The following is a 21,133-nucleotide window of genomic DNA, read 5'->3' as shown; positions in this document are numbered from 1 at the left end:
GGAAATCTTCCCACTAGTCCATCACTGCTTGACAATACCCCACTCTAACTTGCTCCCGATTAACGGCTCCTTGTGATGAAAGAATAATTCTCCCACACCATCATCAAGAATGTTACGACCTAAAGCGACGAGAAGACACAGATCAAGATCTTAAAATGTCAGCACCGAATTAGAGTTTTTAATTGTGTTGTCTATAACAAATTCATCTGTGACAAAACCTACACGCAGGCAAGAAATTGATGGTGAAGAGGTGTGGACCGCGTCCTTTCCATGCAGCTATTTGTCACCTCCATCTCGGTTTGGCAATGTACATTGCACCGCAAAATTAACGCATATTTTATATTTTTACACATTTTCATTTTTTTTATTTTGGAGTAAAGATTTTAGGTTTATTAGCGAAGTGTGACCATCATCGAAATCAATAAGCGGTATAGTTAAATGAAAACACGGTGTACCAAAAAATTACGTAATTTTTATTCCTTAATTGGTAAAAACAAATGAATATTTAATAGCGTGTTGCCCCCCCTTGCTTTGATTACTGCTTCACACCTCCTTGACGTACTGTAAATTAAATTTGTAACGTCAATTTCATTAATTTGATCCCATATTTCCGTGATCGTCAATGGCAGCTCATTTAACCTCCTAGGGGGCAAGATGCAAGGCTCTAATTTGTGAACCCATGTGGTGTCATAAATATTCGATGGGGTTCAGATCTGGGCTGCTTGTTGGCTAAGGCAACATTTGAATTTCTACATCTTGAAGTTAATTTCGTACTATTCGTGTCAAGTGCGGACGTGCATTATTGTTTATCAATAAAAATTTCTTACCAACAAACGGGGCACTACATGGGGTTCTACAATGTCTTTTATGTATCGGCGAGCTGTTAAATCGCCATTCTGAAGCACAACTAATTCCGTACGACCTTCCAAACAAATGCCTCCTCATATTTTAATAGATCCACTCCATGGCTCACAGCTCCGACAATGTTGTGCTGGGCGTATCGCTCTCCGGGACACTCTCTTACGACGATCTCCACAAAAAAGGCAAAATCGAAACTCATCCGCAAAGAGTACGTTGCCCCACTGACGATCACCCTAATCTCGATGCTCTCCGGCAAATTGAAGACGCCGTCCTCGATGTTCTACGGTTAATGGGGGACCATTTGCAGCCCTACAGAGAGTAACATTCCTTTCTGCCAACCTTCTTCTCACCGTATCTTGAATGATACGAAAGTCATATCAACGAGAAAACTCCTGCTGCAGCGCAGTGCTTGTAATGAATCGACTTCGTGAAGCTTTCAGCAGCAAAAATCGATCTTAGTTATTCGTTATCAACCTTCGTCGTCCTGTCCAGGTCTTTTTTAATTACTACTAGTGCCCCGAAACTGGGCGAGTGTTGTGGGGACCGTGGATTGATCCCCCCCAAATCGCAGTGAAAAATTTCTCTCTTTATGGACATTTTGGAGCATTTTCTATGGGAACTAAATTTTACATTTACAAAACGCACCAAAACGCCATCTTGACGAAATTAAATGAGGTAACGTTGAAAATTACTGTTTCAGCAATTTTCAACATTTTGTAAGCAACTGTTGTTGCCTGACAAATAAAATACATAAAAAATTATAAAAAAGTTTTAAGAGCCATAAAGGAATGGCTTCAAATCACTAGCGCACATTGTCAAGATTTTCGAAGACAGATTTTTCGGTCTTAATAATTAAGGGTTAATTTCGCGCTGCAGCGCATTATGTGGGGCAATTGGTTCCGGAGGGACTTGCCCGAGGCCCCGCCCCTGATTGACCGAAATGACTTTAACGCCGAGACGATCAAAATCCCAGTGAGAGGTCGGATTTCTAATAAACGTCTTGTCTAAAGACGTCCTGTGGAGGTTTTCAGTGGATTAACTCGGTAACGTTCAGAATTACGGTAAAATATTTTACTGCACTAATTAAATCTCTCCTGAAGTAATAAAGTCATCTCGTATTAAAACATCTAAAGCCCTCGTGAGTTCCGCATGTGCTCATGTAGAATCCGTCACAGTTGGGGCTTCGTTTATTGGCCGAAATTTCAACATTCAGTTCGGAATTAGTCATTTAACCTTTAAATCAACGTATATGAAGCAATAAAATTGCAAACATACCAGAGGCTATTCGAAATAATTGTTTTATTATTGGCCAATGGTTGGTTTAACGCAAAAAATGGATGCCAGAGCATGTTAATTGCGCTCCATTCTTGTAAAGTTTATTCTTATATAATAGGTTGTCATAGCTAATTACGGTTTTAGGTGATGTGAACTGGATTGATAAGTGAGGCATAAAATGCTCTAAATTTTTCAATTAGCGGACAACGACGCGGGGTTTCCCCGAAATAACGGTGCGCGCTCAGATACTCCATTAGCGTTCGTTACGTTATGGGTCGATTTACGAATCCAACAAAAGTTGTCGATGAACACAGAGAATTTCGAGAATTAGCACCTCACCAACTAGACAGAAATAAATCATTTTCCGTAACATAATCCGGCGAATAATGCGGCCCAAAATGTGCGGGAGATCCCTGCTTCAACCGGACCACACACTGTTTTTCCCATCACATCATCCATTTTCGATATGGTACACCATCAATCACACTTCCAATTTTAGCTTTGCCTAATGTTTGTGAGGCATAATATTTTATAAATTACCCACTATCGTACGGGCATTATCTGCCCACAGTTCGTGGATGCTTTCCTTTCGGTTCCTATGAAAGTTTATGGGTTATTGTGACGGCCTTTTTTCATGCTGTCTTCGGCCAAATAGCGATGATTTCACTAGTCAGACGAATTTAGTTACGTCGACTTGATAAATTGTTTCGTGAAAATTATTAATAAAGCCGAATTTCGGTAACAGTTGGCGTATTGATTAGGCCAATTTCGATTTAAAGAGCGGATATACAAGGTGTCTCTGATCATACTGCCATAAATTCAATTACTGGGTTCTAAACTACGACATATAAAAGACAAATAACATCATATAAACATATAAAGAAAGATGTTTCGTTTTCGATATACAGGGTGAGCAAGTTAGTTCCTGAGAATGTTTTTTTTAATTAATACTTTCGAAACGTTTCACACCCTGTATATTGAAAACGAAGTGCCTTTCAATATACAGTGGGTCAATTTCAAAACATTAAATTGTTATTAACTTCGAAGATGGAAAGGTTTTTAGAACATTCAAAACCGTTTCTACAGAATGGAGGGGGAACCAGTTTAATAGTAATTGCAAATTTCTACGTGTACCCCTAAGGAGAGTAGCTACCCCAGCCCTCAAATTTTAAATTGCAACACCTATCATGTGATACTTTATTTTAAAGATCTTTGTAAACTGCGTATAAAGAAACTAGTTTCAATTTTTTAAAAATTATTTTTGAAGAGTTACAACATTTTTAATACAGAAATATCATATTTAAAAAATAACCACAAAAACAGTACAAGATATTCACTGTTTTTTTCCTAAAGAAGAAAATAACCAGAACTCAACTTTTCTCACTTTTTCAAATGTTTTAGGGTTAATAGATTAACATACTTGGGTAATTAGAAGCTGTGTATCTTGCAAATTGACTGGCTTAGTTTTATAAACGACTAATTTGATCTGACCTCAAAAAAAATCGAGAGGTGTTAAATCCGGTGATCGCAGTGGCCACTCAATTTCTCCCTTGCGATTAATCAATCTTCCTGGATAGTTGGTTTTGTTTGTAGACCGTAATACGGCGGAGTACGATCTAATCGAAGATGGAAAAGATTCTCCTTTAATTACAGGTCGTTATCGACCTGTAACCTCTTACGGGTACACATAGAAACTTGCAACCTCTTTTGACAAAAACGACCCTTATTTAATTGAATAATCCCTTATTTAAAACCCTTTAAACCAGCCGCCTTCGTGACCCCTTGAGTGCTACTAGATCCATGTACTGGATAGTTTACTTGGAAAATGGTTTCTAGAGTAACTTGGAAACCGACTAACAATCTGTATTTACTTCAGCGTTTTCATGGTCCCTCAGTAGAGTTGGTAAAATTTTAATCTAACAGGCAAAAACATTGTATCAGACATTTTTAGTACCCATTTGCTTAAATTCTAGATCACGCAGAAACATTTGAAATTCAAGAGCATCAGTAACAATTATCGAGACTTCCAGCAAGGTTTCAAAATTCCTTTAGGAACAGAAATTTTTTTGAGACCAAGTTCTCTGGAGAATTTCTCCAAATTTCATGGAACTCCGAGACTAAAAGTTCCTGAAAAACCTACATATATCTTTTCGGCTTCAGCACAAAGCAACAAATTTGCTCTTTTTCTAAAAACTTGCCGCCAGATACGAGAATAGAAGCCTCAGCCACGTCCAAGCCACAGCAATCCTCAAAAAAGTCGAAAATGTCTCTTAAGCATAAAACCCGAATATCTTCGCTGCTCGTCCATTCGTAACATATTCTACGAATTGCTCCCAAATTCAGATCAAGTGATCAACGTTTTAGTACGTCTAACAAGCCACACGCCGTGACCATCCACGTGTCCAGAATAGTACCAACCACCACGCACTTTCGCACTGCCTCTCTTAAGGCTCCTTCTCTGACCCTCCATTGACTTCTCCGGGCTACCAACAGTCGTGGAGGCCAGCAAACTCCAAGCTAATGGTGCAACCTTGAAACGCATTTGCGTCCCCATCAAGGAAACCCAACCAAACCCAACCGGAGTGGTACCACTCAGTTGGTACTAGAGACCCAGTACACCTCATTTGAAATTTCGACGGTGTGGGTCAGATTTAGATCCGAGCCACCTGCTCCCCACTTCGCGCGGCAGTACGGGTACCAGCTACTCAGTCAGTCTTTCGCAGTACCTGAGAGGTACGCCGCTGAACCGTGTGCGTTGGTACTTCTTCGTGCCGTTGGTTCTATTGTTCAAAAATCGGTTCGCGTTGTATATTGCTAATTGTGCTCGAAGGAGGAGGGCCCCTGGGGTGGATTTGTGTGGGAGGAAAGTGCCGGACGAGTGTGAGTGCAAAGATGTGAACAGTGAGGAGGATTTAGGCCGGATTTCGCTGGAGGATTTGCCGTTTCGAATCTCAAAGGTACAGATTTTCCTCCCTCGACATGGGAGAATAGAACACATTCCGATACATATGTCGTTGCTGGGCGTATCGAGGCTTTATTATGAGCATAACATGTTTTTATATCAATCTCGGATTTATTAAAGACCGTATTATGCAAATTTTACTACCTGGTTGGCTGGTTACGCTGTGAACAATATTTGAATCCGGCTAAAAGACGGCAAAGTTGCGACATTCACATTTTGGAGATATATTACAGGTGACTTCTTTTTATTAACATGACATTTGGAAAAATAAGCCTCGATTTGCATTTAACGGAGAAAGGTTGAAATTTACATACCGCGGGGGTATTCGTGTGTTGAGGAAGTTGCGATGGCAGTTGAAGACAAGGTGAATTTCAGGTTTTTATTTCGAAAACGGGTGTGGTGCGTGTGGGATGAACATGCGATTCTTCTTCAAGTCAAAAATTCTGCCCTCCAATCCATCAGAATTTGATAATCCTAGAGAGCTCTTTGTTAGTTTTCAAACCCATTTGTAGGTACATGAATGCGATTTTTTTTAACTGCACATTGTTATGCATAAACCAGTAATTATTATGAGTTAAAACTAAATTAGCATTAAGGAGTGTAACTCGTTTTCCATGTTCTCCTGGGGATAACGGGCAAGTATTATGCTAAAACATTTTGAGTGATTGAGATTAAGAGCTTTAACAACCCACGGCGGAGGGTATTGGGCTGGCCCCACATGACCGCTTCGGAACACTCAACTTCGCGAAACCCCTTGAACTTGGTCGAAGAAGCTGCCTGCAAAACCGCGCGATGTTTCTCTGCTTCCCGTGGCCGTTTTTCTGTAATCTGAGACATAATTAATAATGATGGAATATTACGCAAAATGTACCCATTTAGAAGCTATTTATTACATTAGCCTCTGGTTTTAAGAGTATTAACTATTCATTAAAGCGGCTGGAATTTGTTAAAACCGGTAGGATTAAACTGGGTTGGTGGAATTTCCTATAATAAGTGAGCAAAATTCACTTCGATAGAGGAAAAAACGCGATTTCTAAAATTTGAAAGCCAAATGAAACGCGTATTTAAATTCAGAGAAGAGTGTGAAATTTTCCTCACAATTTCTTAAAAACATCATACATATTATCAATTCAAATCTATGCCTCAGCATTTGAAAATCTCTAAGATCAAACAAAGCCTATGAAGATCTCCCTGAAGGCACCGAACATATATGAGCATAGAAATTTCACTCAACCGTGGCTCTTTAATTTAGTCAGATTAACAATAGAACTTGAAGTAAAACAGCAGCCCCATCCAGCACTCTGAGGATATGAAAAATCCCGGGGAATTACTAGAAAATTACTTATGAAACGGCGTCGGCATATGTAAGTCTTCCGAACTTGGCAAATCGATTGAAATGCCTTCTAAAGCTGTCTAAATCTTCTTAATAAACAGTGGGCACTGAGTCTACTTAATTCACCGAACTTTACCTACTACATATGTATACAGGGTGTGATTTAAGTGCGTGGCCAAATTGCGAGGGGTAATTCGTTGAGTAATTCTAAGATGAAAACTTTATATTATATAAACGTAGGTTCGGCAATGCTTCATTTACAAGATACAGGGTGTCAAACTTTTCTTAAAAAATCTTTTTTTCATTAAAAATTTAACAATTCTTTAGCCGATTTTGTTGAAATTTACCAGTGTTATTTAAGGTTTTGTGCGCCACTGATTTTTTTAAAACTTTTATATTTTTCCGCATTAAGCAACAAAAATACAACTTTATGTGAAAAAAATTTAGGAGCCAAAAATTTGTATTTTTTGTTGCTTAATGCAAAAAAGTATAAAAGTTTTAAAAAATTGAGTGGCGCTTAAATAACAATAATAACCATAAATAACACTGCCAAATTTCAACAAAATAGTTTACAGGATTATTAATATTTTTACGAAAAAACCATTTTTAGAAAAAAGTTTGATACTCTGTATCTTGAAAACGAAGCATTATCGGACTTAGGTTTATACTATAAACTTCTTATCTGAAAATCGCTTAAAGAATCATCCCTTGAAGTTTGGCCACGTATTTAAATAACAACCTGTATTTCTAAAATTGTTTTTACTGGCGATTGCTTATCATGAGACTATTCGAGCAAACATTGAACCGAAATCTTTAGCAATATTTCCAATTTTTAACGAATATTCATCAATTATATCACAACCCGGAGGCTCTGCGATATCGTTACAAAATCAATAAAAATCGGCGAAATTGTCTTTGAAATCCTCGGAATTATTATCTGAATCGATGAAATACTCATGGAAATTAGGGGAGTGCATGCTCAATGAGAGAAAAATTTCGGAAACCCAGAAAGCACTTTTGGCGTCGGATTTAACGACGTTTAGGAATTTTTGAAATATTGGAATATATTTTACAAGACAACAGCTAGCGACGGATCTAATCCATGATGGAAGATTGTTATACGACGTCAAACTCCATTCATGCATGTTTCAACTGAAACGTGTGGATAATTCAATTTACAGTCAATTACTCAGAAAACTTACAAAATATTGGTGAACTTTACAAGCTTTCTTCATCAATTTAATACGGACAATTCACAGACAAATTGCTCATTCTGGCAACGTTGGCCAGTTTTATCCAGTCATTTCACAAACAAATGAATTACGCCCTATTGCCTTTTAAGGACATTTTTGATTGTTATCGTGTTAACGGAAAACTTGTGTGAAAAAGAAAGACGAGGAATTACTGAATTATTAATGACTTAAACGTACAAACCAATAATCAATTATCCATCTGCATTTTAAATGCACATTTTATTTTATTTGGCTTCCAGTTTAGGTTCAGCCAATTATATTTCAATAAATGTACTGAAAAAGAATGTTAAACATTCGAAAACCGCATAAGAATTAACCAAAAGTCTCTTATGCAAATGCTGAAAAGGTTGTTAAAATCACTGACGACCGCTTGAAATTCTTTACATTCTTTTTGGGTCCCAATGTAATTTTAAAATTCCTTAAAAGTACAAAAGGGTGTGGTGAAATAAACCAAATCGATGTGTATGACAATTTTCAAGCTTTATAAAACATACTCAGTGTTTCGTAAGAAAATTTTAGAAATCCGTGGAAAATATTGGGGAGCACAGAATGTCTATTGGAAGTGCAAGAAAACACGTCGTTTTAACATGTATTGTACGATATTTTTACAGAAAATCCTTACCGGTTAGGAAAAGAAAGACTATGGAACATAAAAACACTAAACAGCTGATGTCGACTAAATATCTGCATTTAAAAAACAATTCGCTCAGTCTGGCAACGCACTACTTCCTGTCACCATATCTCGTGAAGATAAAAGAACGACGCCTTGTTGCCACTTCTGGGAGGGTTTTTTAATGTACCTCAATGTTATGAAAAAAAGTGCAAAACCAAGAGCAATAAATTTTTTGGGGAATTCAGAACCAGACGTGAGAACTTTTTCCCAATTAATAACACGCCTGGCCTTGTCGACTTCTTAAGATTCTTCTTTTAAATCACACACATTAACGATATTCCCCACCTAAAAACCCATAAAAATAACCAAGTTATTTCGAAAAGGTCAAGACCAAAGGCTGTGGTGTACAGCGCAGGCATGGAACTAGTACTATCTCATTTCCAAATGACATTTAAGCGTGAATAATCGCCGCTATAGGTCAAAGGTACGGCTCAATGATATCTCGAAAGAAAAAATGCAAAAATGCCCTTCTTTCCACGAGCACAGATCCTTTCGTTTTGGCGCTCGACGAGTGAAAGAACTGTTACTTGGGGCCCTTTCATAAAACTCCAATCCCTCCCCAATGGCATTGCTGTCGCTCCATAAAAGTACTGCATAGACAATAAATTATTACACAAAGTCATGCTTTCTTCCCATGGAATCCTACACACTATGTGCTTCAGTTTAATGGGCGTTATTAAATTATTTCTTGCCTAGCAAATCATCGGCATCATCCTAAACGAGACGGACACCAAATGGCTTTGTTATGCGCTGTAATGGGGACACATCGAGGTGTGTTCCGGGGATTGCTTAAAGGCCTTTGATTATTACTGAAGGGTTCGTAAACTGCAAATTACGTCTCAATTACTTATGGTTAATTTGGCTTAGGTTCAAGGCAGCTTATGTGGGTTTAGGAAATATCTGGAAAATTCGGTGTTTGAGGGTATCATTATTTCATTACCAAAGACGAATCGTTCAGAGCGCGCTAACGGTGCTTAATAGATAAAACCCTAAAGGAAATGTTGCTCTTAGAAATCAACGAAAGATAATTGTGCCGGAACTGGGCCATGCAAAAGTTTCAGTTTTGGTTGGAGACCCATCTGCCCAATTATACTCTCACTTGCAGCCTCCAGTTACACGTTTGAGCCACATCCAGTCTGGGAATATTCTTCGGAACCAAATTTAATTAAAATAATGCGCCTTCATTATGACCATCCACATCCGCCTTAATTTTTAATTGGCGAGATTACACTGTCCGTTTCAGACGAAGAACTTCTTATCCGAAATTTTAATGGTCATTATTAGTCACCGTTAGGAGGTGATGACGTTATTTTTGCAAGCATATGCTGCAAGTCTCATCATCAGCACCAGACATCCGTTTAATCTCGATATATCATGCAGCAGTTAATGGTTCGATATTACTTCTTCCGTTTTGATGGGTGTTAAATTCGCCCGAGAGGATGAGGATTAATCACAGTGCAAAATCGGATGTAATTTGTCGTGAGTAATTTAAAGCTAATATCCTCGGACATTTGGCCGAATCTAGAACACTCGGGCTGAAAATGCCTTGTAGGCGTAGCTTATACTCACATGTAGAACACTAAATCATCATGTAAACGCTCTTGGCAGCCATTCATAAGGGATTTTTCTTTCTGTTTCAGGTAACCTACAAGTTTATTATTAGCCAGCTTCCTACGTCCCATGTAAGTCCATATTACAGATACTCTCCCGTTAACTCGTATTAACCTTTTTTCTCTCGTGCATGGGAACTGCCCCCTAAAGGTGTGTCTGCAGGTACCCAGTGATTCATTTGACATCAGGAAACCGGCCTAATTACCATTCGGGTCGATGGGAATTTCATAATTCCTCGGTATTTGGGAAAGTTCCCGGTTTCGTCACGGTTAAGTTTCATCGATTATGGTCGCGGTTAATTAATGGCCGTTTTACCAGCGTCATTATTACCAACAAAAACAACGTCATCTGAGCATAAATGTCATTATCGGTGCCCTCGACAGATGGTGAGTTTACGCACGGCATTAATGTATACAAAAATGTTGGAAAACTAGAAATTTTATTATTGGATGCGTACTTAAATATGGGATTCGTTATGAACCTGCATAATTTTTCATATTAATTTTTTATGTGTTTAAGACTCGCATAATAATGTTCGCAAACGATTTCTACTGAGTAGAATGGCAGCCTCTCTGATTAAGACTCAGCATTACGATGTTAATTTTAAACCCATCTGTCAATGTTCGCTTGATACGCTCCTGGTTGCTCAAATTTTACAAGAGTGAAGAGGCATTTTCGGTCCAGCTTCGCTCATTTTTTGGACCGGATTTTCGTGAGAAATTCAGTTTTTTCGACTCACTCAATAGCTAACGCTACACTAAGTCTAAACTGACATCAGTGGTGTAGTTAGCATTTAAATGAAGACTTCCTAGCGGAACCTCAATGGTATGAGGAGCGGAGCATTTCAGCTAAACATGTCCCTAATTCTAAAGATAAGAATTGTGCTAACAACGAAAGTGACTAAATTATAGCAATTTAGCCACTTTCGAATTCATTATTGGGCATGAAGAAACTTTCCTGATGTTTTCCTGGTGATTCGCCTTGAAAATCCAATCGCCGCACTCACATAAGAAAACACCAAAAATGTAATTACTTACAATGAATCACCCATAATCACTATTTTCATTAGTGTAACATGCGAGAAATAACATAAATATCGGTTTTTTTTTCAAGCAATCTTAAAGTGCAACATTATTTACCCAGAACTCGTACGTGAACTGCTAATTTTAGACCAAGGAGGAAATTAGTTTCATGAACTCCCCGCAGATGTCGTGGCAGGGCAATGATAAACCGACCGCCATGCCGCAAGGGTGCCTCGTGTGGCAATTATATAACTTTGTCTATTTTCCTGACAATATCGGATATAGCAAATGCTAGAAAGTACAACTAAACCAGATTTATTGAATTGAGTATTCCAGGGCTTGTGACAAAACTAAAAATACCGAAATAAATGCCAATGATATCCCAATATTTGTAACCGAAAGTGTCATTAAGAAACTAATTCTACTAACTGCATTCGTAATGGGCATCAATCATTCAGATTAGTTGCTAATTTGCTTGGGGAAAAAGTTACTCGGAGTAAAAGGTCTGTGTTCTGCTTCGTCGAGTTATTGACCTCAGCTTCTTTTCGGCCTTCAAGTTCTGGGCTCAGCACAAAAAGATCTACTTTTGCTCCTAGTAACATAATCCACTATTTTTGCCGTGGTCGGGATATTTTGTCTCTTCAAATTCATCGCAACCGGTTTTTGGTCGCGATAATTTCACCTCGCATCTCAGTCTTGACTGCTCCTCTTTATCAACGATTTAATGACAAATAAAGAAAGCTATTAATTAATATTAATGGTAATTAATGATGGCAGCTCTACTACATAATAAACACTTAAAAGTTTTAACCCAAATAGCCCGTTTGAGACAACGATCGAAAAGAAACAGTCGTCGGTAATATTCGTGTCATTAAGCTCGACAATCATCAATCAAACGAAAATTTATGAAAAGAGATTTATGAGGCCCGCTCGGATAGTTTGCTTAAATCTTCAAAGTTGGACTTGTGCGTCCTTAATAAGTCCGGAAATTTCTCTTCCGATTTCGGACGACCAAATTGATCACATCTCCAATTCGCTTATCTGGCTAAATCTACAAGATTATACATGTTGCTTAATGTCAATTATATCTGGTCATCTTGATGACTCGTTCTGGCCAGCCACAATGACAAGGAAACCTAAGGTACTGTGTGATGCGTCGCAGATAATTTTTTTTCCTTTCAATATGTTGCGTGCACATCTGCGGTCATTCTCCAGTCAAGAGTGGGTTTGAGGGATTTGAAGTACTTTGAGGTGCCTCCAGATCTTGAGATGGTAAATTCCTGTCAGAGTGATTCCTCTACCTTTCACGGTCTACGGAGGTGAGCATCATCACACACATAGCATAGAACCCTCTCCCGAAGAACTAATTTCAACGGTACCATAATCATATCTCCCAAAAGCACACACCACACATTAATTGAAAATTCATGTTGAAAGTCATGTTCTCTCATTAAATGAGGATTTTCTGTGTTGTAAGAATGGCTGTTTCTCCAATTAAATATACTTCTCCTTGTAAATGTTGCCTCGTCGGTGAACAATATTTTATTAAAGAACGAAAGGTCATGATGTTGCTTTTGGAGCAACAAATCGCAGAAATAAATTAAAAAATATCTCGAAAAACGGTTAGAGATGCGAGTTGCCTTGCGGAATACCTTTTTGGTGTAGAGGGATTTTTTCGTTTAGCATTCAATAGTCATCCGCACCATTGTTTCTGGGACACTATGTATAATCTTCCTACACCGATTCCGATCCGCTTACGCGGTAGTTTCTTGCCCTAAAAGACCGCAATATTCCTATCCACTTTTCGCCTTTCCCTTTTACGCATTTTTCCTAGTGATCCTCAATAGCATCTCTCTCTCTTCGGCATTTTACGATTTGAATGATTGATCATCGGCCTTCTAAAGAATTGCGTTCAAAAACCACTTAACTACGCATTAAATCCACTTTTCCATTACGAGCAATGACTCTGAAATAAATACCCATTTCGATTTAACTCTACCTATTCGAGATAATTATCCATCATTTCGTATAGACTATTGAAAATCTAACTCTTATTTCGGTTGGTGTAGCGATGCGTTTATACAGGGCGTTTTTGCCTCATTAGCCCCGACTGCGTTTTGCATCGATCAGTGTCGTCATGACCCCAGAAAAAGCCTATTTATTGCCTTATCAAGTTGATAAATGCCTTTACACGCTATGTAAATGGTACTGGCACTAACGGATGGATGTACTGAAGCTAAATTCCTTCTTGAGGGAATTCAACCATTTCAAGCAATTTCTAAATTTGTGGATTAACTCAGTGGCAAAGCTCAACAGGATGTCGCGCCACAGAAGTAATGAATATTAATAGAAAACTCACCAAAGTTAAGACTTCCTCTGGGTCGTACCGGCTGCATAGCAATCAGGCAGTCTTGAGAATATTCCCCCGGGGAATTAATTTGTATTCTTATCAGTCAGAGCATCGATTAGCCATCGTTTTCATACAGTTAAATATGTATATCGCGGTGTCTCAGGCTGAGAACTTAATGAAGAACCGACAGTTTACATACGTGGACTCTCTCCGAGTCTATTCAATTGCCAATTATTTATTATTCCCAGCTGAAAAATCCCTCATTGGGACAGCAAGCGAATTTATTACCAGAGGTTTAATCCTTCGATATGAAGTCCATAAATTATCCGTTGGTGACTATTACACGAGGGAATAAGTTCTCATTCAATTCAAATGCCTTTGGTTTGAGAACTAGACAAGATTCACGTGATGATGGAGGAAAATTGAATTTTAATTCGATCACGATCAGATGGAGAAAGAAGAGCGAAAGAGGGTCAATGGAAGGTTAGTTCACGCACGAAGATGAGTGAAGACGAACCATTTTAAGACATTTTTTAATTTTGAAGAGAATATTTGTGGGAATTCAACTGCGGTTAATGATTTGAAAACATTAAGTAAATTAAGTTTCGTTCGTTCGCTTATGAGTTTTGTCTTCGAACAGGCGTTTATCTCTTGTATGCCACTAGATATTATTTGTGAACACCAGCTAAAGACCTTGTGAAGCTCCTCGGATCGCCTCGGGCTTTCTAATGCAAATGCGACAAGAAGTATTTTTCCACGAGGATGTCGAAACACCTATTACAGCCTCAGCTGCATTAAAACCCAGCCGAGATTCCTCACAATCGTATAACCTACTGAACTTAATGAAATGTAAATTCTATTTTTCAATGGACTTATCGACTCGGAGAAGAAATAATAATTAATTTCAAGTCGCTCTTCCAGCAAATTAAATGCGCAATTAAATAAGTCGCGGCAATCTTCGCGCTCTTCAGTCCCGATTAAGTGTTTGTTACCAGCCACACGAAGAAGAAATCTCGATCTTCCTTCATCTTCTTGTTCTGCTTTGACTTCGTCAACGATCAGCTTTTTGACCGAGATATTTCGTCGTCTGCAAAGTTGAACAAACCCCACAGTTTCGTGTTAGATTATTGAGACTCGTATTAATCCATGTTTGAGTGGCTATTAGTGAAAGTTTATAATATTGTTATAAATATTTAATTAATTTATTAAAAATTCTGATTGATTGATAGATAACGTAGAATTAATTGTGGAAACTCAAAAGCGCCAGGGGCGTACTCGCGGGCTTTGCCCAATCTCGTACGCAGGAAATTCGAACTGGCTTGATCCGATCCTGGCTTTTAGCAACTTTTTCACCTTACATATAGAAAGTGCGCACAATTTGCCCACTGTTGCAGCAATTTAACCTGAACACGGATTCTCCGGATTAGCCTTAGTTATCGCTAATTCACGTTCTTGCAATTATCATTAACATTTCTTGCCCGTCGGCTGCTCGTTCCACGAAATGCATTTTTAAATTTCAAAAAACCCAACTGTCACACTTCAATTGGCATTTCGTTTCAAATTTAAAATCCGATACTTCACGGCTTCAGCCCGCGTAACGCCGCAACAAGTCCGTGTCGTCCATCAATCGTTTGATTGATGTGGACGTTATCAAGATAGAAAATTCCGTTTCGGGTTTGTCTAATGACGGATCTAACTGATTGAAGTTTTTTTGGATGCTGGATCTCTTGGTTCTGTCCATCTGCAGGGTCATGGAAAAATCCTCTTTCGATTGGTAAAAACAACGAGTAAGATTGGAGAAAGGCTGGAAGTAGAAGATGAAGTTTGAATGGTGCAGTTGAAGATGATGGAGTTGGGCTGGGAATGCGGGATAAAAAAAGGAAGATAGACCGTTGTCAGTTGTCACCGATCTTCTACTTAGAAAATCCCCTGATCGCTCTTTCTCAGATTCTCCTTGTTTCAGCAAAGAATTGTGCCATTCAGTTTACTTCAGGCTAATTCCGAATCCTAATTGCAGCTCAATCTAAATATAAGAACCTGAATCACCGTTAAAGCCTTGAAGAAGCATCTATCAGTTACACCATCGATTGGCGAAAATTGAGAAAAAATGTATGTCTTAGCATGAAATTTGTTGACCAACTCTTTGTGCATTGGGGTCCGGCGGCTGAGAACTAATCTTGAGTGTCACCCCTTGGCAGCTTTCGATAGGACTATGACCGAGTTATTCGGAAAATCATTCCCATTTGAGAAAGGGGGGAAAAGAAAAATACTGGAAGATGGCTAAGTCCCGAGTAGAAGGTTTCGTCTCGGAATATGAGCTTCCAGCACTATCTGAGATACCTGAATACCAACGCTGCATAGAAATTCACCCACTTGCTTCTCTTAATTTCCCACCTTATGCATGAATTTCAACCTTAAATGTCAATTTACTAACCCAAGCGCTGCACAGGAAATTAAAATGAATAAGTAAGATATTTTAACGTTTTCGAGTTATAGCCATTTTCCTTACCCATGAAATAGAATCCTGCAAATGTTAAATTCCAGAATTTAAGACCCATGCAGCCGTTATCTCATAACTGTTAAAATCTAGAAACATCTCTAATCGATTGGAAAGTTTGCAGGTTCTAGCTGAACTTTGGGTTATTTTGAGTATTGGTAAATTGGTCGTTAATAGGTTTTCATTATTTCATTATTCTCTGAGAATACATTATAGAGAAAGAAAATTAAACGAAAGAAACTTGGGAGTCTCTCAAGTAATGTGGCAACCTCTGTTGCCTCTTCGCTAAAGCCTTGACCAGGAACCACCTTGCAGGTCTCTACTCTTCTAGCTTCAGCAGGCACTTACGACTGCAAAATGATCTCACAGCTTAACAGGAATAGTTTGAGCATGCATGAAATGTGAAAAATGTCTCATTTCTCTTTCTTAATTAGCATTAATCGAAATGGCGGAAAAAGATTATAAACAATCTATGTGGGCTAACCACTAAGAGTATAACTCTTCCGGATTATGCGGCCATGGCGTGGGTTTAAGGTGACATTTTCGTGTTTAGTCTTAATAAATCGCAATATTTACGTATTATCTGAATACGGTAAGATTCTTCTTAAAACACCGAGAACTGTTGAAGGTGTGGCTTTTGTTCTTGGGCTTTAACGGTCTCGATCTTCAACACAAAGGAACTTCCAAAACTAGATTCAGCGCTCCGCTCTAGTCGTATAATGGATTGTAAATAAAATGCATTTCAATTATCGGTAATCCCAAGTTCGTGTTTGCGTTCTTCATTCAACAGTTTCTCCTCTTCGTCGAACATGAATCGGTTGTCTTGTCACGTGACCTCATAATAAGTATTTGATCGACGGAACCCTTCGAGAAAGGATCCATCTATTCTTTGCGCCATGGCCGGAATGCGGAACGTTAAATTGATTCTCCTTCTCAACTCGAGAAGCCCGTCGTAATTTTTTTCCTTGAGAAGAAGAGCGACTTTGATGGCTAGAAGATTAATTATCAGCAAGATTTGCTTTTCTTCGGGCTGCGCAGGAGGGGCCGAGGAACTAGGCTGATGAATGTCGAAAGGGATATAATAGATTTGTTTGAGGCGTTTCAGGGCAAAGCCTGACGAGAGCTTCAGAAGTAGTTCAGTACAGGAGACACCAACATCTATGTAGAAGTGAAATTAACCGGAAACCCGAGAGCCGTCGAGTTAAGTGTACCATCTTCCGGTTCGTGTATAATCGACCGAAGCACTCCAAATTCCGGTTTCGAGACTTTAACTATCATCCGTTCGGTTCACCACCAGGTGACCATACATAAGCGAGAAATGGCACGTATAGTAGAAATATCACCTTTACATCTATACAGGATGAATCAGAAAGAGTGAGCCAACACTAAACTCGAGATTCTATGCACCAAGATATTGTGATCGGGCTTAACATGGCTTATGCCAATGTCGCTAGTTTAAAAGTTACCACGGGTTCAAAGTTTCAATTTTTTTAATTTTTTATTATTATTATTTTTTCTTAATTGTTGAGAAATTTCAGAATAAAATAGAAGCGTTTAGAATAAGACCTGCGTCTAATGGGTTCTTTTGAGGATCTGTCTCCTGGATCCGTTTGCCCCGTGCGGCACGGCACTTTATGGAATGACTTGTGGAAATCAATACAGTGCCAATTTATGGAAAATAGATAGAAATTGCGTTTTACACTGGCAGGTTTCGACTTTCGATTGAATTGCTAATTTTCAAGAAACATTGGTTGGGTTGACCTAGAACACCAATCCCTCGTAAACTAGACGGCAGTATAAAATAAAATAATATACGATACATGTCCATTAGGTGTTACTACGGTACTCGTTGACATTTTCCAGCTCTTGATGTCGCCTGGCCTGCAAAAAAAAACTCGTACTGTAACAACTCACCTATTGGATTTGTGACGTTAATAACTATATTTTTCTTATTCACAAAACCCTGTATCGCAGAAATGAAAGGAATTTCGACAACAGCGTGTGCGAACTTTTTGATTTTTTGGAAATGCTCTATCACGTATTACTAAGAAAATGAAATTTCCAAATTTCCTAATTTTGATAATTGAAAGATGGAGAAATAATCTTCGGAAGATTTACTTAATCGTCCGTTGCATGCTTTATTGAGGCAGATTTTAAGTTAAAAAAGTAGAAAATTCCCCAATTCAGAGTTAAACAAAAACGGAAACATTTTTTTTAGAGTTTCCCTCTTCATCATTCCCCTCCCATTCACATTTTTGGTAGATTTGGAGCAAAGAAAAGTCGAAAAAAAACTGGTTAAATATGGATTTAGCACAACTCTTTCTATGAGCGAATACTTCTCTCGTGTCTTACTTTGATAAGAATATAGAAAATCGTATGGATATACAAAAACAACGCCTCAGTGTCCGCCCAAGCAAAACCATAATCGAAAATACTCAAACGCGGAGTGTCGTTCCGGGCGCCAAAAAGGGTGACGTGCCTGTCACCTGACTTATGTGAGCTATTGCTGATTGGCCAATTTCTCCCCATTGGTGCAGCATGACAAAATGGCTGCTGAAGGCTGTTTGTTGAGTGAGTCTAACGCGCGACTACACCATTTAAGAGAAACCAGCAATATAGACATAGAAACAAGCAAACTGCAAGAATTCAGCCATTTTGCTCGAATTCTTGCAATTTGCTTATAAATGTTCTGCATTAATGTCCTCAAAAAGATTTAAAAAGGTTCAAACTCACCGGCTCGACAACACACCCGACATCTTTTTTAAGCCATAAAAGACAGAAATTGCGGTAGGCTTGACGTCAATCACGGCCGTCTAAGTTTTTTCGAAGGAAATTACTGCCAGTAGCTACCTATTAGCAGTTCAGGTTTTAAATGGGTCTCGTGAGAATTTAAATTTGACGATTTTAAAATAATTTGATCTTCTCAGAATACCATTTGCTTCTCTGTTGAATGATTAATAAAATACTTCCACGTCCATCAGCATGTGCAAGAGGGAAATGCTCAAGCGATAAAACGAAGTTTCCAGAGCTGAGACCAATTTAAATCGTGAACCGCACATATACTGAACAGCCGTCAATGTCATTATTACGTCACCAAAAGCCACGGCGACCATTTTAACCATGTTTTTTGGTTTTGGTTATTACTAGATATGATTTTTTAGCTTCGCACTGAAGCTACAACAGCATTAATGGCCGAATAAAGCAGAATTCCTTCGGCGATTCACCGCAACAGTTCCTTCTTCACGTTAAAAGCACAATAGTTCATTGTCATTTTCGTAATGATCGCGGCCTTGGAGGGAAAGGAAGCCGCCGTTTGTTCAAATTCCGAACAATTATTTGGCTCAGACAACCAAACTAATACAATCTACCGAGCCTTACAGATATCGCAGCCGGAAAAAATGTGGGCTAATGATCAGGAGGACTTTATGTAAATCGAACTAATTAAGAGACTGCCCACGATCGATCCACGAGGCGCGCAAGGTCTCCTGCTGAAGAGGAATGTTGTTTTCGGGTAATTTAAATTGGCTGAACCAAAAATCCATGTCAAATCAACACTCGAGCTCGTTAGATGAGACGAGTTTTTTTATTTTCCCACAACACTTGCCGTAATCCTAATTAAAACTGCAGCTAGAACATTAGACGTCGTCTAAGTGGCTGCTAATAAAAGCCACCATAACCTTAATCAGTAATTGCGAGACGGCCATTTTCCATGTACGTTTTACAAGTTGGAAATCCTCTCCAAGAAATAACAAGTCTTGATGGACGATTAAGCCATTTCGATGTTCGACGTGGTGGACGGTGGAAAAGTCGCTTTTTACTACGTACACGGGAAATAATTCGTAATTGAGTCGTATAACCCGAGATATTACCGATAATAAATAAGGGGGTAATTTTAAACATATTTAAGGTCAATTAACCGACTTTCTAAAACGGGCTTGACCTCGGGCTTTTCGGGGGGTAATTACGAATGGTATCAATTAAATGTCTCGAATAATCGCCATTGGTGTGGGACGACCTTTGGTTGTTATGACGTTGCGTACACGTAAGGCATCGATACGTCGAGATATGTTAATTTATGGTGGTCACGCAACTTGTCAATGACGTACGAGACTTTCTGGTAATATGTGACATTACTTAGCAATACTAGTAGAAAGTTTTGGGACATTTAACATTAGTTTTAATAGCAGAGTAACAGTGTTTCAGCAGGGATCGTACGGTGAGCCGAACGGAGGCATGACCACACATACTGACACATTTTCAGTCTCGGATTTAATATCGCAATATTTGGGTTAGATTTATCATAAATGAGTGTGAAACTGCCCTTGTGCCTAGAAGATCTATTATGTCCCAATGTCTGCTACAGTTTACATAACAGATTCGGGTTCCCGTAAGGAAGCCAGTCATGCCACTAAGTGAGATTTTGAGGAAGATCTACGGTCAGTTTTCTAATTCTCCTAGTTTCCCCGTCTTTCAGCAACTTGGATATAGGCTGCTCCTGCACCATCATATAGAACTATGCTGAGACCGTTGCATTTGCAAACCTACACACATAGCCACTGATAGATCTTGTGTTCTCTATATCCCCTGCATAGCGGACATTGGGAAAACCTTCCATCGAATATGGCGGTAGTATGTTAATCAAAAGCTTGCTCACTTTTCTGAGAAAACCCCCCTGCATGAGATACGCACATCAAAAAACTCTAGGGATAATGAGGAAAAATCACAACATATTTTTATTCCCGTATAAAAACCAAACATTCTTATATGTAAAGTTCCTAACATATCCCACAAGTTAATAAACTTATTAGGTATAAGAAAAATTTAAAATGAACAAATCTTTAAAAGTAAACGTGAACTATTGCTAAAACGAAAATCTTGGAATTCCAAATTTCACCATAAATTCAATCAATAATACAAAAAAAGATTTTATAATTGGTATACTATTTAATACAGCTCTCGTACCCATAATGGGCACATCGATATCGTTTCGATCAATTGCTGTCCACTCTCTTTAATGGCATAAAATAAATTGCTCACGAGTATTAAATTTTTGGGATTTTCGTGTAGGACCCGTCACTGAATCAAGTACCAAACATGCTCGATGAGGTTTAAGTCCGGAGATTGCGCTGGCCAGAGCAAAATATTAACAGATTCTTCACTCAAGAAATTTTACAGGCGAGCATTATCTTGCATAAGCACAAAACTTGATCCAACAGCACCTGCACGGGGAATCACTACAAGCTGAAGAATCCTATGACGATAGACATCGGTATTTAAAAAGCGTTCCATGGGAACG

The 21,133-nt window shown here is 38.6% G+C and overlaps 1 protein-coding gene across 1 annotated transcript in view; it reads left to right on the top strand.

The window, feature by feature from the left end:
- The first annotated feature begins 4,756 nt into the window (after nucleotides 1-4,756).
- LOC136416960 (transcription factor Ken-like) overlaps nucleotides 4,757-21,133 on the top strand; it is a 35,639-nt gene continuing 19,262 nt past the window's right edge. The window contains exon 1 of the mRNA XM_066402402.1: nucleotides 4,757-5,093. The gene's annotated coding sequence lies outside the window, so the exon portion shown is untranslated. The remainder of the gene's footprint in view (nucleotides 5,094-21,133) is intronic.

Source organism: Euwallacea similis, chromosome 26 (genome assembly GCF_039881205.1).
Source record: "Euwallacea similis isolate ESF13 chromosome 26, ESF131.1, whole genome shotgun sequence".
NCBI lineage: Eukaryota > Metazoa > Arthropoda > Insecta > Coleoptera > Curculionidae > Euwallacea > Euwallacea similis.
Note: the sequence above shows the minus strand (reverse complement) of the source record. Positions and strands in the feature narration are given on the sequence as shown.